This window comes from Ascaphus truei (genome assembly GCF_040206685.1).
Source record: "Ascaphus truei isolate aAscTru1 chromosome 13 unlocalized genomic scaffold, aAscTru1.hap1 SUPER_13_unloc_4, whole genome shotgun sequence".
Lineage (NCBI taxonomy): Eukaryota > Metazoa > Chordata > Amphibia > Anura > Ascaphidae > Ascaphus > Ascaphus truei.
Window position 1 is genome coordinate 604,421 of NW_027453848.1, and position 18,883 is coordinate 623,303.

Sequence of the window (18,883 nt, forward strand, 5' to 3'; positions counted from 1 at the left end):
AACTGCCATATATAACTTGTGCAGTCCATCACCTGCTTTAATGTCCACCTCTGAACACAATGACAAATGCAGATGTACCATAGCTTTCGGATCTGGATCTTTAAAAATAAAAAAATAAAAATTGCCTGTGCCTACTGGGGTATTTTGTGGTAATATTATGGTGTGGTATTCTGAGACATGTCTGGTATATTGAAGTACCTGGAGGAGCACTCAGGTCAGCTATATCTGTAAATCAAGTGGCAGATTCTGCCCTCGTTTTGTGGCTTTGTTTTTTTGGGGGCCTTTGTATAACTGTAGAGTAGTGGTTTCCAACCTTTTTTTGGTTAAGGAACCCAATGTGAAATTCTGTGGGACCCCAACCCTCTCTAACAGCGAGTCTAAGATGAGATGCATTGTAATATATCCCAACCCTATCTAATAGCGTGTCTGAGATCAGATGAAGTGTGAGGAACCCCAACCCTCTCTAATAGCGCTTCTAAGATCTGATAAATTGTAAGGAACCCCAACCCTCTCTAATAGCGCGTCTGAGATCAGATTCATTGTAAGGAGCACCAACCCTCTCTAATAGCGATGCATTGTAAGGGACACTAACACTCTCTAATAGTGCATCTGAGATCAGATGCATTGTAAGGAACCCAAACCCTCTCTAATAGCGCGTCTGAGATAAGATGCTTTGTACTGTAAATTCTACTGTATTAAGTACAATTTTAAAATGACCTGAAATTACAGCGAACTCTTTAGGGATGCCTGGGGAATCCTAGGGTTCCTAGGAACCTTGGTTGAAAAACATTGCTGTAGACAATAATTTAAGGATATGGCTGAAAGTAGTCGAACATTACACCCCAGGGTGTAGAATTGGTCCAATAGTTATTGACCTAAACTTAGGGCAAGGAAAAAGCACACCTTATACATAACTAATCCTACTCTGTACACTAAGGTCCCTGTGTCTCTTTTTACTATCCCATAGATCCCATAGACGTTTGCCGCTTTGACATTTATGTATACAGTACACTACCGACACACTTTATTGAAGTGTGGTCGGTACCGCAAGCCGGGAAATCTCCCGGCTTGCTAGTGGCCGCCCCTCGGCGTGCCGCGCGTCATAGACGCGCGGTCACGCGTCATAGACGCGCGGTCACGCGTCATCGGGAGCGTGCGCCCCCTGCACGCGTGTCCAGGGGCTCCCCGAGGGAGCCCTGGTGTCCCGCGATCGCGGGACAGCGGCAGGGGGTTCCGGGGGACCCGGCGGACCCGGCAGCGGTACGGAGAGCGCCCCGATCGGAGGGCGCTCTTCCGCTGCTTCGGCGTGCGCCCGTCACACTCGGGCGCGCGCCAGGCTACTGCTGCGGCACAGAACGGGCAAATGCTCGAATAAACTGTGCCGCAGCAGTACATGTGTTCTTTTCTATATATTACTGTTCAAATCATTTAAGATTTTGAATTACAAGCCAGATATAAAAGTAAATACAATAAAACAAATATGTGTGTATTTATCTATAATAAATCAGTTTTGACATTTATTAAAAAAATATTATCCAAAAAAGGCCACGTACCTAACACCCCTGTGTGTTGTCTATCGCCCCCCCCCCCCCCCATCCGTCTTCTTTCTCACATCCATTGATAAGAGTCATATTATCTGTTCTGTACCCCATAAAACATTGTGCAAGTAACAATTCAAAAATATAGATATTATCCATTTCTTTTTGGGTATTTAAAGGTCACGTTGCTTCCTACCTGCCATGATACAGAGTTAAGGTGGAGATAATTAGTCTCTCTGTACAGCGCCACACTTTTCCTATCTCTGAGATGTCCACGAAATTACCGGTTTCCTTTGGGAACTAATTCAAGTCACGCACAAACAAGTTTACATTTGTGTATTTATCTCAGTCTCTAAGGCGATTCCATGATGTCATTACAGAACACGGCTGCTGGCATCTCCTAGGAGGCTCAATGATGCTGTCTCGTGATGTCATAATAGAGAAATCAGTTACTTTGACATTTAATTTCAAGGGGTTGAGAAGTGGTTAACTAGAGTAGCAGTCATAAAAATCACAGCTGCTGTGATACATTGTATTACGTACATTGGGTGACACAAGTACACATATGGACAGTGCCACTGACAGCAGTGGGATCAACATACTGTATCACTGGGTTCAAATGCATTGACTTCATGGCAAGATAAAATATCATCCCCTTATATATGTCACATGTAAAACACTGGGAAGTTACTGTGTATGTCAAACAGAATAAATAACACCACCTGCACGGATACAATCAGTCATTTGTCAGCTTCTACTAAGGCCAGGCTCAGTATTTCTCCTTTTTAAACACATTTGAAGCTCTCTCTCTGGGGTCTATGTATCAAGGCAATTTTGGAGCAAAACCCTGCACTTACTGTATTTACTGTATCTAAGCATTTTGCTCCAAATTGTGCCCCATCTTCCTCAGCTTGTACACTGGCGACCAACTTTATTCTTACTTGGCTAGCTCCGCGAATTTCAGAGGACCCCGGTGATGTGCGGTTATGTGTCGTTTTCTCCCGGGGTATTAAGCGTTATATTCGCGGCTGTGATTTAAGCATTTTATTCCCGCTGGCTGCAATACTGCAATGCCGTGTAAAAACGCATGCGAGCTGTTGTCTTTAAAGCCGTCCCCTAACCCCTTAATCACCATAGCGGTTATTAACCGCTACAGTCATTAAGGGGTTAACCCACCCTCACCCACCACTCGGGATGCCTACATACCCTCCCACACTAACCCCCCCCCCCGTGAGGCCTAACCACCCAGTACCCACAAGGGAGGCCTACCCACATACTGTTGGGGAACCCCCCCCACCCCCAGTACCCACAATAAAAACAGTACAGTAACCCACAATAAACAGCATTATATTTATTAAATACATTACCCACCCCCTGTGCCACCCCATAAATACAAGATTTATCCTTTTACATACAGGGTTCATAACGCAGCCCCACGCGAGTCCCCGGTGGGCTGGCGGGGCACCTGGACAGACCTACAGTTTACCAGCAGCCCTTTTTACACAGGTTCTGGAGGCCTGCTGGTGGATCCCGCAGGCACCATGGCCCCCAGGTGGTCTCCTTGGGTCACCGTGGGCTACAATTGGGTCCCCACGGTAGGCCCGCGGATGTCTGGGAGCCCCGGGTCAGACTCACAGGTGTCTGCGGGGCCTCGGGTGGTTCCCTCGGGGGTCTGGGGAACTCACGGGTGCTCACTTCGGGTCCGCGGTGCCCCCACAGAAGTGGGACCACACATCGTCATCCCCGCACCTACGGGTTGGCGGTGCCCCCACAGAAGTGGGACCACACATCGTCATCCCCGCAGACTACGGGTCCGCGGTGCCCCCACAGAAGTGGGACCACACATCATTTTTTTTTTGTCGGCCAAGTGAACTAAAGAAATGTATTTTATTTAACTTGTTAATTTTTTCAAAAGGTTTTTTAACATGTGTATTTTTTTTTTGTGGTATATCATTTCTTGCCACTGTATGTATGTATGTATATATGTCTAGAGAGATATATACATACAGGGTAAGAAGTGATGTTAGGGGTTAGGGGTTATGGGACATTACTTTGTATGTTTTAATTTTTGTCTCTGTTTTGCAGCAAGCAGCGGAGGGGCCGTGGGTAGTGGGTAGTGGGTGTGGTTATTTACACGGGATCCCCCTCCCCACATTTACATACAGTACACTGCACTCACAGAAAACACAGGCCAGGCAGATTTAACTGACACAATAGGGGGAGGGGGGCTTACACCGATTAGTCAAAGCAGGGAAGTTTAGCAGACACAATAGGGGGAGGTTTTTTTACATAGATTACGGTGAAGGCAGGGAAGCTTCACACACAATAGGGGGAGGGTTTTTTACATAGATTACAGTGAAGGCAGGAGGTTTAAAACACACAATAGTGGGAGGGGTTTTTACATAGATTACAGTGAAGGCAGGCAGGTTTAAAACACACAATAAAAATATGTATGTCATGTATTTATTGTTTATGTATTTTAAATACACAGGGGGTGTACTGTATGTTGTTTATTGCAATGTTTATTGGGGGCAAATCAAATGTCCCCAATAAACATGCTATTCTGCCTTCATTGCCTTAGCGGCTATCAGCTAAGGTAATGAAGCAGCATTTCTGTATTTTTAATAATATTGTGCAGGAGCAGGGGGTCCCCTGAGCATTAATTTCTGGCTCAGGGAACCCCCTGCTCACTGTACAATATTATTAAAATACAGAAATGCTGCTTCATTACCATAGCACATAGCCGCTAAGGTAAGGAACGATTCTTTATTGATGTGTGTGTTTTATTTATACTGTACATGTGCAGGGGGTCTCCGGAGCAGAACCGCTGTGGTTTTAGGTCCGGGGACCCCCTGCTCCCCGAGATACAGGCCCCTTTAGGGGGTGCCGGTATCCCTCTGCTTGGTTTACAGGCCGCGGTCACGTGATCAGGACCTTTAAAGGCAGAGGGATACCGGCACCTCATAAAGGGGGCTGTATCTCGGGGAGCAGGGGGTCCCCCGACCTGAAACCAATGCGGTTCAGCTCCGGAGACCCCCTGCACATGTACACTATGAATAAAAATGTATTTCAAATGTATTTATTTATAGTCATTTATTTATTTATTTATTTATTTAGATTTATTTATTTATTATTTGGCGGCTGCTGTGTGTGATTTTTTTTTATTGTGGGTAGCGGGAGTGGGTGAAGGGGGTATTAGCCCCAACATTGGCTGTTTAGGGCTTGCGGGGGGGTAGCGGGAGGGCTTAACCCCTTCATGACCGTAGCGGTATTAACTTCTACGGTCGTGAAGGGGTTAAGTGCACCCGCAACCCCCCCGCAAGTCCTAAACTCACACCAAGGGCCAAATACCCCCCTCACCCACCCCCGCTACCCACAATAAAGCGGGCACGATGGGTGAACCCCTTCATTGCCTTAGCGGCTATATGCTAAGGTAATGAAGCAGCATTTCTGTATTTTTAATAATATTGTGCAGGAGCAGGGGGTCCCTGAGCATTAATTTCTGGCTCAGGGAACCCCCTGCTCACTGTACAATATTATTAAAATACAGAAATGCTGCTTCATTACCATAGCACATAGCCGCTAAGGTAAAGAACAATTCTTTATTGATGTGTGTGTTTTATTTATACTGTACATGTGCAGAGGGTCTCCGGAGCAGAACCGCTGTGGTTTTAGGTCCGGGGACCCCTGCTCCCCGAGATACAGGCCCCTTTAGGGGGTGCCGGTATCCCTCTGCTTTGTTTACAGGCTGCGGTCACGTGATCAGGACCTTTAAATGCAGAGGGATACCGGCACCTCATAAAGGGGGCTGTATCTCGGGGAGCAGGGGGTCCCCCGACCTGAAACCAACGCGGTTCAGCTCCGGAGACCCCCTGCACATGTACACTATGAATAAAAATGTATTTAAAATAATTTTGAATGTGCCGATGTTTGCGCAGAGAGAGCAGCGGTTCTCTCTCTGCTGCAAACACATCTCGCCCCCGCCGGCCTACAGTATCATTGATGTGCATATACAGTACTGTATGTGTACAGTACTGTATGTTAGGGGTTATAGGGGTTGTTGTTATACAGTATATATATATATATGTATATATATATACTGCATTACAATTCATGAATTTATGCCATCTGGCGGACACACGAAGCATTGCAGCCTAGTAAATCCTGAACCATTATTAATTAACACATCAACCGCGCGTTAGCCGGGCATGACCCCTGGCTGGGAAGGCAAAAGGAGCCCGGCATGCTCCGGGTGAAAAGTGTCACATTCCAGGAACATGCCAGGTACAAGCCAGTGATTAGTAAGAATTAAGTCTGCCGCAGCAGTACATTGGGGGGAGTCAGTAGGAGGAGTTGGGGAGAAGTTACATGGTGCACAGATTATAATGAGATGTATCACATTCTGCGTCTGTCCCAGCTTGCACCTTGGGGAGAGTCAGTAGGAGGAGTTGGGGGGAGTTACATGGTGCACAGAATATAATGAGATGTATCACAGTCTGCGTCTCTGTCCCAGCATGCACCTTGGGGAGAGTCAGTAGGAGGAGTTGGGGAGGAGTTACATGGTGCACAGATTATAAGGAGATGTATCACATTGTGCGTCTGTCCCAGCATGCACCTTGGGGAGATTCAGTAGGAGGAGTTGGGGAGGAGTTACATGGTGCACAGATTATAAGGAGATGTATCACATTGTGCGTCTGTCCCAGCATGCACCTTGGGGAGAGTCAGTAGGAGGTGTAGGGGGAGTTACATGGTGCACAGATTCTTTTGAGATGTATCACAACTTGCATTTCTCTGATACTTTTTTTTTTTTAACCTTTTATTTGCCCCCCAAAAATCCTCCATATCTGAAGTGCCATAAGTCTAACATTGACCAGGTTCAAAGCCCAAGCAGTGGCAATAGCAGCTTCTCTGAACAAACACCTGTGCTGTGGGTGGTGGTTGTTGTTGTTGATTTTTGTTTCTGTTTTTTCTAACAGTCCAAAAATAGGGGAGAGCGCGCACGCAGTCCCCCACTACCAGAAATTGTGCAGTCGAGTTTCCCGCATGTGGGGAAATCGCAGAGGTCAGCTAGCTCCAAGTGCAATGAGCAAGCCTCGCCCTGGGAGAGCCACCTAAATGATCATTTTTTTTTTTTTTTTAAGTTTTTTTAACGGTTCACATAATTAACAACCAGTAAGTATCACTTTACAGAAAGTAATAAACAGAAAACATCACTATACATTCCTTATATCGCCAGGACAAAATAACAACACAAAAGCGAAAAACGTTCAAGAAAGCCAAAACAAAACAACACATTCCAAGTTGTCATCTGTGCACCTCAACCTTTCAGCCACCCAAGACATTTCAAATTATACTTCTTTTTTTTCTCCATATAATCTAACTGTCTCCTGCTTGACCCAGTATCTCAAAGAGTTTTTTTAACGGTTCACATAATTAACAACCAGTAAGTATCACTTTACAGAAAGTAATAAACAGAAAACATCACTATACATTCCTTATATCGCCAGGACAAAATAACAACACAAAAGCGAAAAACGTTCAAGAAAGCCAAAACAAAACAACACATTCCAAGTTGTCATCTGTGCACCTCAACCTTTCAGCCACCCAAGACATTTCAAATTATACTTCTTTTTTTTCTCCATATAATCTAACTGTCTCCTGCTTGACCCAGTATCTCAAAGAGTCTATTTTAAAGAGTCTATTTTACATGCTTCCTCTATAGACACCCCTTCTCTGACAAACATCAACTTCCCCCAGTCCAATTTTGGCATACTTCCATTATAGACGATTGCCCAACTAAATATTTTTCTTACCTTTCTGCTTACAAAATCCTCCCTCTTTTCCCTCTTTTCCCTCTTTTCCGTATTTAATCCCACTAGGGCCTGCCTTTTCTCCCTTTTGTTCCTCGCTTGATGACGAAAACCCCCCTCCGCTTTCTCCTCTCTGTACATTAGTTCCCTTCACAGTTATTTTACTTTTTGGTGAGGACAAGCTGTCATTCTCACTTTTCCCCTTTTCCCTCCTTTCTACTGTTTCTGCTTCTACTCCTTTTAGGGTGGGATACCCTGCGAACTCCCCACTCACTTTCCTTTGCACCTTATTACTACTCTGTCTATGCTGCGGTTGCCTACTTGGCTCTCCCTCTGATTTCTCTTTCCTTTTTAGGGCCTAATTTTCTGCCATTGTCACTTCCATTCCCTCAACCTCTAGCGTCTCTGGTACAAAGTCATTACTTGTACTGTCTATTCCAAGAGGCATGTCCTCTTCTCCCACCTGTGAATGTTCAGGTGAAACTTCCACCTCTTACTTGTCTTGGGCCTCCACTTTTTCCGCCTAGTCAGGGCTCAGGGGGTTCATCTCCTCCATCTCCGCCACCTCTGAAATGTCTTGGCTTGAAACTTCTGATTCATTGGCCCCGGCTTCTGAACCCCCATACTTTTCCAGGTCATGTAAATCAGGGGAAAGAGGCTGCTCCCCCTGCTCCTTCCTCAAGTCCTCCAGGTACATTTCCGTCAGGATCGGGTCGACCTCAATCTGGGAACTCCCCAAGGTATCGATTTCTTCTTTTCCCTCTGCAGGCTCTTTTTCCCCGGCCGTCGCCTGTGCGTATGACCATTTTTTGCACTCATTAATTGCCCTTCTTCTCCACAGACATCGCACTTTCTGGGGGCTCTGCAGTTTGCTGCTGTATGTCCCTCTTCTCCGCATACTCGGCAGACCACTTCAGTTTTTGGACAATTTTCTTTTGTGTGTCCATACGTAAAACAATGGCGGCAGTACGTGGGTTGTCCTTGATACGTCAGGAAGCCTCTGTCTCCTCCAATACTGAAACTGGCTGGGGGCTGCTTGACTCCACCTACGCATGTAGGATCTTTTTTGAATCGTACCCAGAATTTCCGCTTTCCGTTATACACACCATGCACGTTGGTCTGCTCCACTCCTCCTTTCACCATCGAGCAGTATCTTTCCAGCTTGTTTGTGTACGGATTGTACATATGTACAAATATCTGGCGATCTTCCATCATAAAACAGGGGTAAACTGTCAGTCCATGTAGCCATTCGTTTTCTGCACTTGCCTTGCAAGTCTCGTACACCTTCAAAGCGTCTTCCTCTTGAAAGAACGTGACGTCATAAATCCCTTGTCGGGGGAAATCCTGGACGCAGTACAGCAGGTTCGTTCCAACATCGCACAGCTGTCCCAACACGTTCTCGATGATCACCGTCAAAACGTCACTGGATCGGACATTCTCTCGAGCCTGGAACCGGACAGTATTCCATAAGCGTATTTCTGAGTTAGCTGCCATCGCTCGCCTACCGATAAAGCTCAGGATGGCGTACCCCCCCAAAAGCAGCAAGTGGCTTAAGACTCCCGAAGGAGCCGATGCCACAGGGCCAAGGGGGCACAATCCCAGCTAGTTCCCTGCAGAGGAGCTTCGAGACTTTTTTTTAAATTATTTTTATTTTTTTTAGAGCTTTATTAACGGTTCACATTAATTACAACCAGTAATAAACAGAAAACCAACACTATACATTCCTTGCAGTGCCTTGAAGACCACAAAACACAACAATACGTAACCATAACTTACTTCCCCAATCCTATACTAGGCTTTTCGTACTTTCTTCACACTTTTTATCTCCATTCTCTATAGCATGTCATACCAAATATCTTTTATTTTCTTTATCTTTATCTTATGGCACTCCCCTTTCTGCTATTTTTTCTTAGCTCTTCTTCCATCCTTCTTAGTTTAACTATTATCTCGTGATATCTTTTTTCCTCTTCTTTACTAAATGTTGCTTTTTTCGCCCTTAATCTATTTCCTGCTACCACCGTCTCCCCGTACTCTTCCCCCCATCTGATGTACAATCGTATTTTCCACATAAAACTTTCCTTCTGTGCTTCCCAGTTTTTTTTTGTTTTTATCACGGCTTCTGCTCTTTCTAAAATTTCCCTTTCTGCTACTTTTAAATTACACATACTTATAATTTTGTCCCAAAATGTATTAATTTCTTCATTCTTTAGGGCTTTATCATCCCCACTCTCTGCCGTTGATACTGCTCCTCCTTCACTTTCACTCCTACTTGTCCCCCCCACTTTCCGTTTTGGCATACTTGTTGTCTTCCCCCCTTCTTTCTCATTACTTGGGTGTTTTTTCACCCCACTTCCTTCACTTTCTGATGAGGAGATTTGTCCCCGATCACTCCCACTACTCCCAGCTCTTGCTGGTGTTATTCCCAGAGTTTGTGTTTCCACGCCACCTAGGTTCCCCTTGAACTCTCCATACTCTTTCTCCCTTTTATCTGGCATGATATTTTCCGGGGTCTCTTCCACCACTGTCACCTCTATAGGGCTCACTAAATCTTGTCCTTTCTCCTCCTCACTCACGTCCTCCAGTTCTCCCCAGAGCTCCGGGACTGCTCTGCCCTCTTTTATCTCCACCCACTGTATATGCTCTTTTTTCATTTCCTCATATTTCCCTTTTGTAATATTTTTCCTTTGGTGCATTACTTCGTCTAATCTCTTTATTATTTGCTGATCTGTACTTCCTACATGTTGCTTTCTAAAGATTCCTACCCATAACTCTACCTCCCCTACTGCGCTCTGGAACTCCTCCATTTTCTCCTCTAAAGTACTCCTCCTTGGTACTTCTCCTATCTGTTCCCTCCCTTTCTTCACTACCTTCTCTACTTTCTCTCTAGGTCCCTCTCTCTTCTCCCCCCTTGGTCCTCCTTTACTTCCATGCTGCCTGCTTCCTGTTGACATTTACGCTTTTGGGGTTTCTTTTCCCCAACTGTGACCTCCATTCCCTCCTCCTGTTCTTCACAAAACTTCCCCTCCCCACCCTGTGCGTCATGCACTTCCATACTTTCAGCCCAGCTTGGGGCAAGCGTATTCACAGACCCTGTTTCCCCACCCTTACCCACAGTCTGATCAACGTCTCCCCTTTCCTTCTTTCCCCCACCAATGCTTTGGACAACCGAGTCAAGGAAAAGATCTTCCTCCCTTTTCTCCTGGGCATCTCTTTCTCGTCTTTCCTGCCCAGTTTCAAAACCATGTGTGTCCTCCTCCACATCAAATAGCATCTGTTCCATATCCCTCCCCCTCCCTCCTTGCCATCTGGGCATAGGTCCTCTTCTTTGTGCACTGTCGTGCCAAGTGCCCCCGAATACCACAAAGGTCCCATTTTTTGGGGAGCACACAGCTCGCCGCCGTGTGGCCTTCTTCTCCACAATTCCGACATACCACGTCTGTTTTCCTACACTCATCTTGTGTATGTCCATATTGGAAACACCTCCTGCAGTACTTTGGCTGTCCTGGATAATTCAGGTACCCTCGGTTTGCTCTGATTCTGAAACTGGAGGGAGGGTGCTTCACGCCTCCCACTCCCGTGGGGTCTGGTTTAAAACGCACCCAAAACCTTCGCTTTCCATTAAAGATCCCATAAGCGTTATGTAAGTCAATTCCACCCCTGATGGTGGTACAATACTGTCGCAAAAACATCTGGATCTCCATTTTATCCACCCATGGGTTATAGACATGTACCGTTACTGGTCTCTCTTCCATCAAAAAGCTTGGTATAAGCCGAATTCCTATCATCTCAGGATCATCCGACATTCCTTTCAGCTTCTCAAAGACGTTGAGGCAGACTCCTTCCTGGAAGAAGGTCACATCATAGGTTCCCTGACGAGGGAAGTCTTGCAGGCACAGTATTTCCACCTTGTCCAAACCGATCTTCTTCCATAACAGCTCCTCCACGATAAAGCTCAGACCCGCCCGGTCTCGCTCCTCCATCATGACTTCCAGTCGGATGGTGTTTCTCAAATGGGCTCCTGCCGCCATTCTCTCCTTCTTAAGGTCAGGTGCGGCGCCCTAATTGCAGCAGGTGGGTTAAGCCCTTTCAGGCGATCCCACAAGGCAAAGGCGCCGGCCCTTCACTTTCTCTCGCTCCCGATCGCCTCCCGTCGCTCGAGATGGCGTGCCCCCCCAAAAGCAGCAAGGATCTTAAGCCCCCGAAGGGGCGATGATCCAGGGCCAAGGGGACACAGTCTCAGCTGGTACCCTGCAGAGGAGCTTCGACACTTTTTTTTTTTTTTTTAAAGTTTTATTAACAATTCACATTAATTACAACCAGTAATAAACAGCAAACATAATGATACATTCCTTACAATGCTAAAAAGAAAAAAAATATTTCAATACCTAAGTATGAATTTCTTCCAAGTCCTACATTAAGCTTTTCGGACTTTCTCCAAACCATATATATCTACTTACTTCTTTTGTCCCATCACCTTCACTAGCAACTCTTCTAACGCTTTACTGATATTATACGTATGACATTTTTTTCCTAAATCTCTTACTTCCTCTTTAGTCACGTCTGCCGTCCTAAACTGTGATCTCAACCATTCCACTTTTGAGACATCTGACCCTACGTAAACTGCCTCCATATTTATTTTATTTATCACCTTTTTAACATGCCGCTCTCTTTCATAACCCTTCATAATTGCTAATGATCTTCTCTCCCGGTTCTCCGTCTCACTTTCTCCTTTTTTGGCCTGTGCTTTCCCTCCCCCTATTTCTCCTTCACTCTCACTTCTACTAGTCCCTCCTACTTTACGCTTTGGTGTTTCCCTGTTTTCTTTTAACTCCTCCTTTTTTTTACCTCCACAAGGTCCTGTTTTCACCTCACCCTCCCTCTTTTCTGTATCTATCTCAACCACTTTCTGCTTGGGTACCTCAATTGTATTTTTGCCCCCATCCAGATTACTTTTCTGGGTCTTTTTTTCCCCTGGCGTCATGTCCATCCCCTCTTCCTGCTCACCCTGAGAAGTTGCCTCCTCCCCCCTTATTCCTTTGGCCTCTACCTCTCTCTCCCTCTTTTCTGTAACTATCTCAACCACTTTCCGTTTGGGTACCTCCTCTGTTTCTTTCGCTTCCCTATCCAACTCCTTATTTCCCTCTTTTCCTTTACTCACGGTCTGTTCCTCTTCCCCACTCCCGTCCATACTGGCCGCATCCAGCGCACAAACCTTTGCCTTCACCCCCCTATCTTGCCGTTGCTCACTCTTCCCCTCCCCTTCACCTGTACAAACAATGTCACTTTGTAAACTGCGCTTTTGCGCCCCTTTCTTGGGTCCGGTCGTATCCATTTTTTCCACTTCCACCTCCCCCTCTATTGGGCCACTTTCTACCATTTCTTCTCTCCTTAAATCCTCCTCATACATTGCTGTTATAGCAGGATCAAGCCCTCCCTCTTGGGAACTCTCTATCTCACTAAATCCCTGACCCTCAGCTGTCTCTTCCTCTTCTTCTAGCACAATGTCCCCTTTTGCTGCCTTGGCATATTGAGTACCCCCACTAGTCTCAGCTCTCATGCTCATTCCCATACCTGTAGAATCTCCTTTTTTAGTTTCCTCTTCCCCGCTCTCTCCCACAGAGAGAGTTCCTCCCTCACTTTCACTTCTACTCGTTCCTCCCACCTTCCATTTTGGCATCCCTGTTGTCTACACCCCTACTATCTCCCTACTTGGGCGTCTCTCCTCCTCTTTTTTCACCCTTCCTCCTTCACTTTCTGACGAGGAGATCGTTCCCCAATCACTCCCACTGCTCCTAGCTTTTGATGGTGCTACTCCCAGTGCTTGTGTTTCCACACTAGGATACCCCTCGAAATCACTGCACTCTTTCTCTTTTCTATCTGGTATGATACTTTTCGGGGTCTCTTCCACCACTGTTACCTCTATAGGACTCACCAGAGTCACCTCTATAGGGCTCACCAGATCTTGTACCTCCTCCTCGCTAACATCCTCCACTTTTCCTAAGAAATCCAATTCCCCCTCACTTGGGACTGCTCTACCCTCCTTTATCTCCACCCACTGTATATGCTCTTTTCTCATTCCCTCAAATTCTTCCTTGGTGCTATTTTTATTTTGAAACATTAGTTTGTCTAACCTCTGTCTTATTTGCTGATCCGAACTCCCTCCATGTTGCTTCCTAAAAATTCCCATCCAAAACTCTTCCTCCCCCACCTCCTTCTGAAACTCCTCCATTTTCTCTTTTAAAGTACTCCCACCTACCTTCCCTACCTTCTCTACCTTCTCCCTAGGCCCCATTCTATCCTCCTCCCCTTGCCCATCCTTCACCTTTCTGCTGTCTACTTCCTGTTTACGCTTTTGGGGGGGGGTTTCCCCCGTTATGACCTCCATCCCCTCCTCCTGACTATCTTGGATTATTTCACTCTTATCCTTCGCCTCCATCCTTTCTGCCCAACTCTGCTGTGATACCTCTTGTGACCCTGCTCTTGAAAAATGAATCAGGCCCTCCCCCACAGCCTCCAAACCCCCTCCCCCCTCCCCAATAATGCCCTGTGCAAAAGAGTCCAAAAAGCGGTCTTCCTCTCTCTTTTGGGCTTCGGTTGGCTGCCCAGCCCATGAGGTGTCCATCTCTTCAACTTGGGATGCACTCCTCCCAACTGCCCCACCCCCAGTCGCCTGTGCATAGCTTCTTTTCCTTGGACACTGCCGAAACAAATGGCCTCTTTCCCCACATAAATCACATTTCTTAGGGATTGTACAGTGCGCAGCTGTGTGACCCTCTTCCTCACAATTATGGCACACCGCACCCATTTTTCCACATCCCTCCTTTGTGTGGCCATATTCAAAACAGTTCCTGCAATAAAGCGGCTGTCCCGAATAAAAGAGAAAACCCCTATTGCCACCAATGCTGAAACTCGACGGAGGGTGCAGCACTCCTCCAACAGCAGATTCATCCGCTTTAAAACGCACCCAAAAGCGCCTTTTTGCGTTGAACATATTGTAAGGGTTTCGCATTTCCCCCAGTCCTCTCACCATAGTGCAGTATCTCTTCAGAAAGAGAAAAATGTCTTCCTTCTGTATGTACGGATTGTACATATGTACTACCACCGCCCTTTCCTCCATGATGTAGCTGGGCACAATGCTGATTCCACGCATGCTTGGATCTCCTGCAGCATCTTTACATTTCTGAAGGACGTTCAGGCAGTCATACTCTTCACAAAGGGTCAAGTCGAAGATTCCCTGCCTTGGGAAGTCCTGTAGACAGAAGATTTTTGCCGTATCCAAACCAACGATCTCTTTCAGCACCTTCTCCACGAAGAAGGTCAACCCCACTCAGTCTCTCTCCTCCTCCACGACTTGGAATCGCAGCGTATTCCTAAGGCTCGCTCCCGCAGCCATCATTGTCGTCCTCGCCTTCCCGAAGAGCTTAGGTGCGGCACCCCGAAAGCAGCATGTGACTTAAGCCCTGGGGCGATGTCACAAGGCAAAGGTGCCAGCCCCTCACTTTCGCTCGCTCTTGATCGCCTCCCGTCGCTCGAGATGGCGTGCCCCCCCAAAAGCAGCAGGAGTCTTTAGTCCCCGAAGGGACGATGACTCAAGGCCAAGGGGACACAGTCTCAGCTGGTACCCTGCAGAGGAGCTTCGACACTTTTTTTTTTTTTTTTTTGTTTTAAAGTTTTATTAACGTTCACATTATTAACAATCAATAAGTATCACTTTTCAGATAGTAACAAACAGAACATATCACAATACATTTCATATATTGCTGAGAGAGAAAAAAAACAATACTAAGGCAAAAACAGGAAAAAAAACATTACTTCAAGATTCTTTCATCTTTTTCTTACAAACCAAACCTTAAAACTCAACGCCTTCCCCCGCTCTCTAGTGCTGTGATCATCTTTCTTAATTCTTCCTCCATAAGTTCCACATTTCTCTTACTTTGCTCTACCTGGTATCCTCTCCTCACATCAGATTCATACATGTCCCTTCCAGCTTTCACGTCCCAATATCTCTGCCCAAATTTCCACCCTAGTCGTTTGTGCAAAATCTCTTCCTTTGTGAGCCCTACTTCTTTTCCCGTTGACAATGCTCTTTGCTGTTGAGTACCCCCACTAGTCTCAGCTCTCGTGCTTGTTCCCATACCTGTAGTGTCTCCTTTTTTTGTTTCCTCTCCCCCGCTCTCTCCCACAGAGAGAGCTCCTCCCTCACTTTCACTTCTACTCGTTCCTCCCACCTTCCGTTTTGGCATCCCTGTTGTCTTCACCCCTTCTATCTCCTTACTGGGGTTCTCTTTCCCTCTTTCTGCGCCCCTCCTCCTTCACTTTCTGACGAGGAGATCTGTCCCCAATCACTCCCACTACTTCTTGCTATTGATGGTGCTGCTCCCAGTGCTTGGGTTTCCAGAACACTCGGATACCCTTCACAATCTCTTTTCTCTTTTTCCCCTCTATCTGGCCTGATACTTTCCGGGGTCTCCTCCACCACTGTCACCTCTGTAGGCTCACTAAATCTTGTCCTTTCTCCTCCTCACTCACGTCCTCCAGTTCTCCCCAGAGCTCCCTTACCTCCTCTCTTTCATTAGGGACTGCTCTGCCCTCCTTTATCTCCACCCACTGTATATGCTCTTTTTTCAATTCCTCGTATTCCCCTTTTGTAATGTTTTTCTTTTGATGCATTAGTTTGTCTAGCCTCTCTATCATTTGCTGTTCTGTACTCCCTACATGTTGTTTTCTAAAAATTCTTGTCCAAAACTCTACCTCCCCTACTGCCTTCTCAAACTCTAGCATTTTCTCCTTTAAAGTACTCTTACTTGGTACTTCTTCTGCCTGTTCCCCACATACCCTCTCAACCTTCTCCCTGGGTCCTCCTCTACTTTCCTCCTCTCTATCTTGGTTAACCTCTTTTCTTTGCTGATTTTTCCGTTTTTGTGATTTCTTCTCTCCTACTTCCATTTCCTCCACCTCCTCTTGGGGATTCTCCCCCTTTTCTTGTACATCTTGTATTTCCATACTTTCTGCCCAACTAGGACTCCCCACCACCAGGGTTTCTACTTCTACTCCCCCTATCTCTTTCTGCAACATAGCCCCCTGCATTACCACTTCGGGCTTCTGCGCGAGGGACTCCAAAAAGACATCTTCCTCTTTTTTTTCCAACACTTCCCTTGTCTGCTCTAGCACGGTTGCTTCCACCTCCTCCACTTGTGTTTTCCCTGCTCTCTTCTGTAATCTATCAGTAACTACAAAATCATCTGCTTCCTCTGTACCAAACCCCATTTTGGCAGCTTTCGCATAGCTTTTCTTTGAACATTGTCTCGCAAGGTATCCAATGTCCCCACACAGATTGCATTTTTTTGGTATATCACAATCTGCTGCCAAATGTCCTTCTCTTCCACAGTTCCTGCAAATTATCCCAGTTTTCTCACAACAGTCTTTTGTATGTCCATACTGTTAACAATTCCTACAATATGTCGGTTGGCCATAATAGTTCAAAAAACCTCGATTGCCCCCGAGGCTGAACACTGAAGGCGGATGCGCCACCCCTCCTATTCCGCCCGGGTCAGGTCTGAGCCGGACCCAGAACCTCCTTTTTCCGTTGTACATCCCGTAAGCGTTCTTTACTTCTACACCACCTTTGACACTTGTGCTGTATCGCTTCAAGAACATTACCAGGTCTTCCTTTGGCACGAACGGGTTATACATATGTATCGTCACCATCTTCTCCTCCATCTGAAAGCTCGGACTGACTTTCACTCCTCGCATACTTGGGTCCGCCATCATCTCCTTCACTCTCTCGTAAAGATCCAGGCATTCTCCTTCCATATGGAACGTCACATCGAAGATGCCCTGGCGCTGGAAATCCTGCAGGCAGAACACTTTCCCAGTGTCTACTCCGACTCTCCGCAGCACGTCCTCAACCACGAACTTCAGCCCAACACGGTTTCTTTCCTCTGCATCAATCAGGAACCGGATCGTGTTCTTAAGATGCGCGTCTGTCGCCATCTTTCTTCAAATCGCCTTCCTAGCACGCTCAGGACAGCGTTCCCCCCCAAAAGCAGCAAGTGGCTTAAGACTCCCGAAGGAGCCGATGCCACAGGGCCAAGGGGGCACAGTCCCAGCTAGATCCCTGCAGAGGAGCTTCGACACTGCGTAGTGTACTCCCCTGCCAGGTAAGTATGAGTTGGAATGGCGCTGGGGGGCAACTAGCCCTGTCCCAGGACAAGTGTCACCCTTGTGGAGAGAGCAGCCTGGCCATTGGTGCAGCGGCAGCAGCCAGCAGCGGCAAGCACCACAGTAGCTGAGGCCTAGTATCTGAGCCAGAACCTGCAGCAAGGATCAGCTTAGGCCATTCCATGCAAACATTTGTGCAGCAGCAGCAGCAGCGAATGTCTGTCAAACAACATAGATCCAAGACATCCCCTCCCTAGAAGTAAATCCCCTCCCCCGCCCATCCGACAAGCACCCAGAGAAGCCAAGCTTCGCCGCAAGGTACTTCTTCTTGGTTTTAAAAGGAAGAAGCAATCACTTTGAACACCGCTCAGCTCTGTCATTTCAGCTGGCGGAGAGACGGACAGGGGGACACCATATTTCTGGGGTGGCTTTCTTCATCTTCCCTACCTGCCGGCACTCACTTTTTCTGACCTCCACTGAGACCTGCTGCTGCTGCATAAAAAGGGAGAGATGCCCTGTCCTGCTGGCACACTTGTCACTTTGCCCTTTACCAGCATGGCTGCTTACCTGGCATTTGCATAAATATCGAAGCAAGCTAACACTGTCTGCTGCTCCCTGGATAGAGATAGATAGATAGAGATTGTTTTTTGCACCGCTCAACAGATACATTTTTACTGCTGCTGCTGCTGCTGCTGCTGCTGCAGCGACTCATATTCTACAGTTCTTGGCCCTTTTTGTTTAGAATGTTTTTTTCATGAATTATATATGTTTCCCTATTTCCCAATCCACCTGAATTTATTCCTAAATGTCTGCGCAGGTGCCTAATTGTCATTTCTCCCTGTTTGAGATGTTGCTACCTGGCTAGTTGGTGGGTGGGTGCTCCTTTTTTGCCACAGTTATTGACCAGGCCCAAAGCCCAAGCAGTGGGAATAGCAGCTTGTCTGAACAAACACCTGTGCTGTGGGTGGTGGTGGTTGTTGTTGTTGTTGATTTTTGTTTCTGTTTTTTCTAACAGTCCAAAAACAGGGGAGAGCGCGCACGCAGTCCCCCACTACCAGAAATTGTGCAGTCGAGTTTCCCGCATGTGGGGAAATCGCAGAGGTCAGCTAGCTCCAAGTGCAATGAGCAAGCCTCGCCCTGGGAGAGCCACCTGCAGGATCATTTTTTTCGTTTTTCTTTTTTTTTCTTTTTAAAGTATTTATTCATGCCATTGCAACATATACAAAACTTTTCAAAACCACAAAGAAAACAAACAGCCTCATAATACAAAAAGCCATACATTACATTGTATTATTTCTGTTTAAACATAGCATTGGGGGTTTTTCCCCCCTTGTCAGGGACCTTTCCCTTGCATAGTCACCCAGTAAGGAAAAA

At 46.5% G+C, this 18,883-nt stretch overlaps 2 pseudogenes; both read right to left on the reverse strand.

Annotated features, from left to right (window-relative positions):
* Positions 1–6,522: 6,522 nt before the first annotated feature.
* On the reverse strand, positions 6,523–6,718 carry LOC142474098 (U1 spliceosomal RNA; annotated as a pseudogene).
* An 11,814-nt stretch (positions 6,719–18,532) lies between these two features.
* LOC142474095 (U1 spliceosomal RNA) lies at positions 18,533–18,674 on the reverse strand (annotated as a pseudogene).
* Between the last annotated feature and the right edge of the window lie 209 nt (positions 18,675–18,883).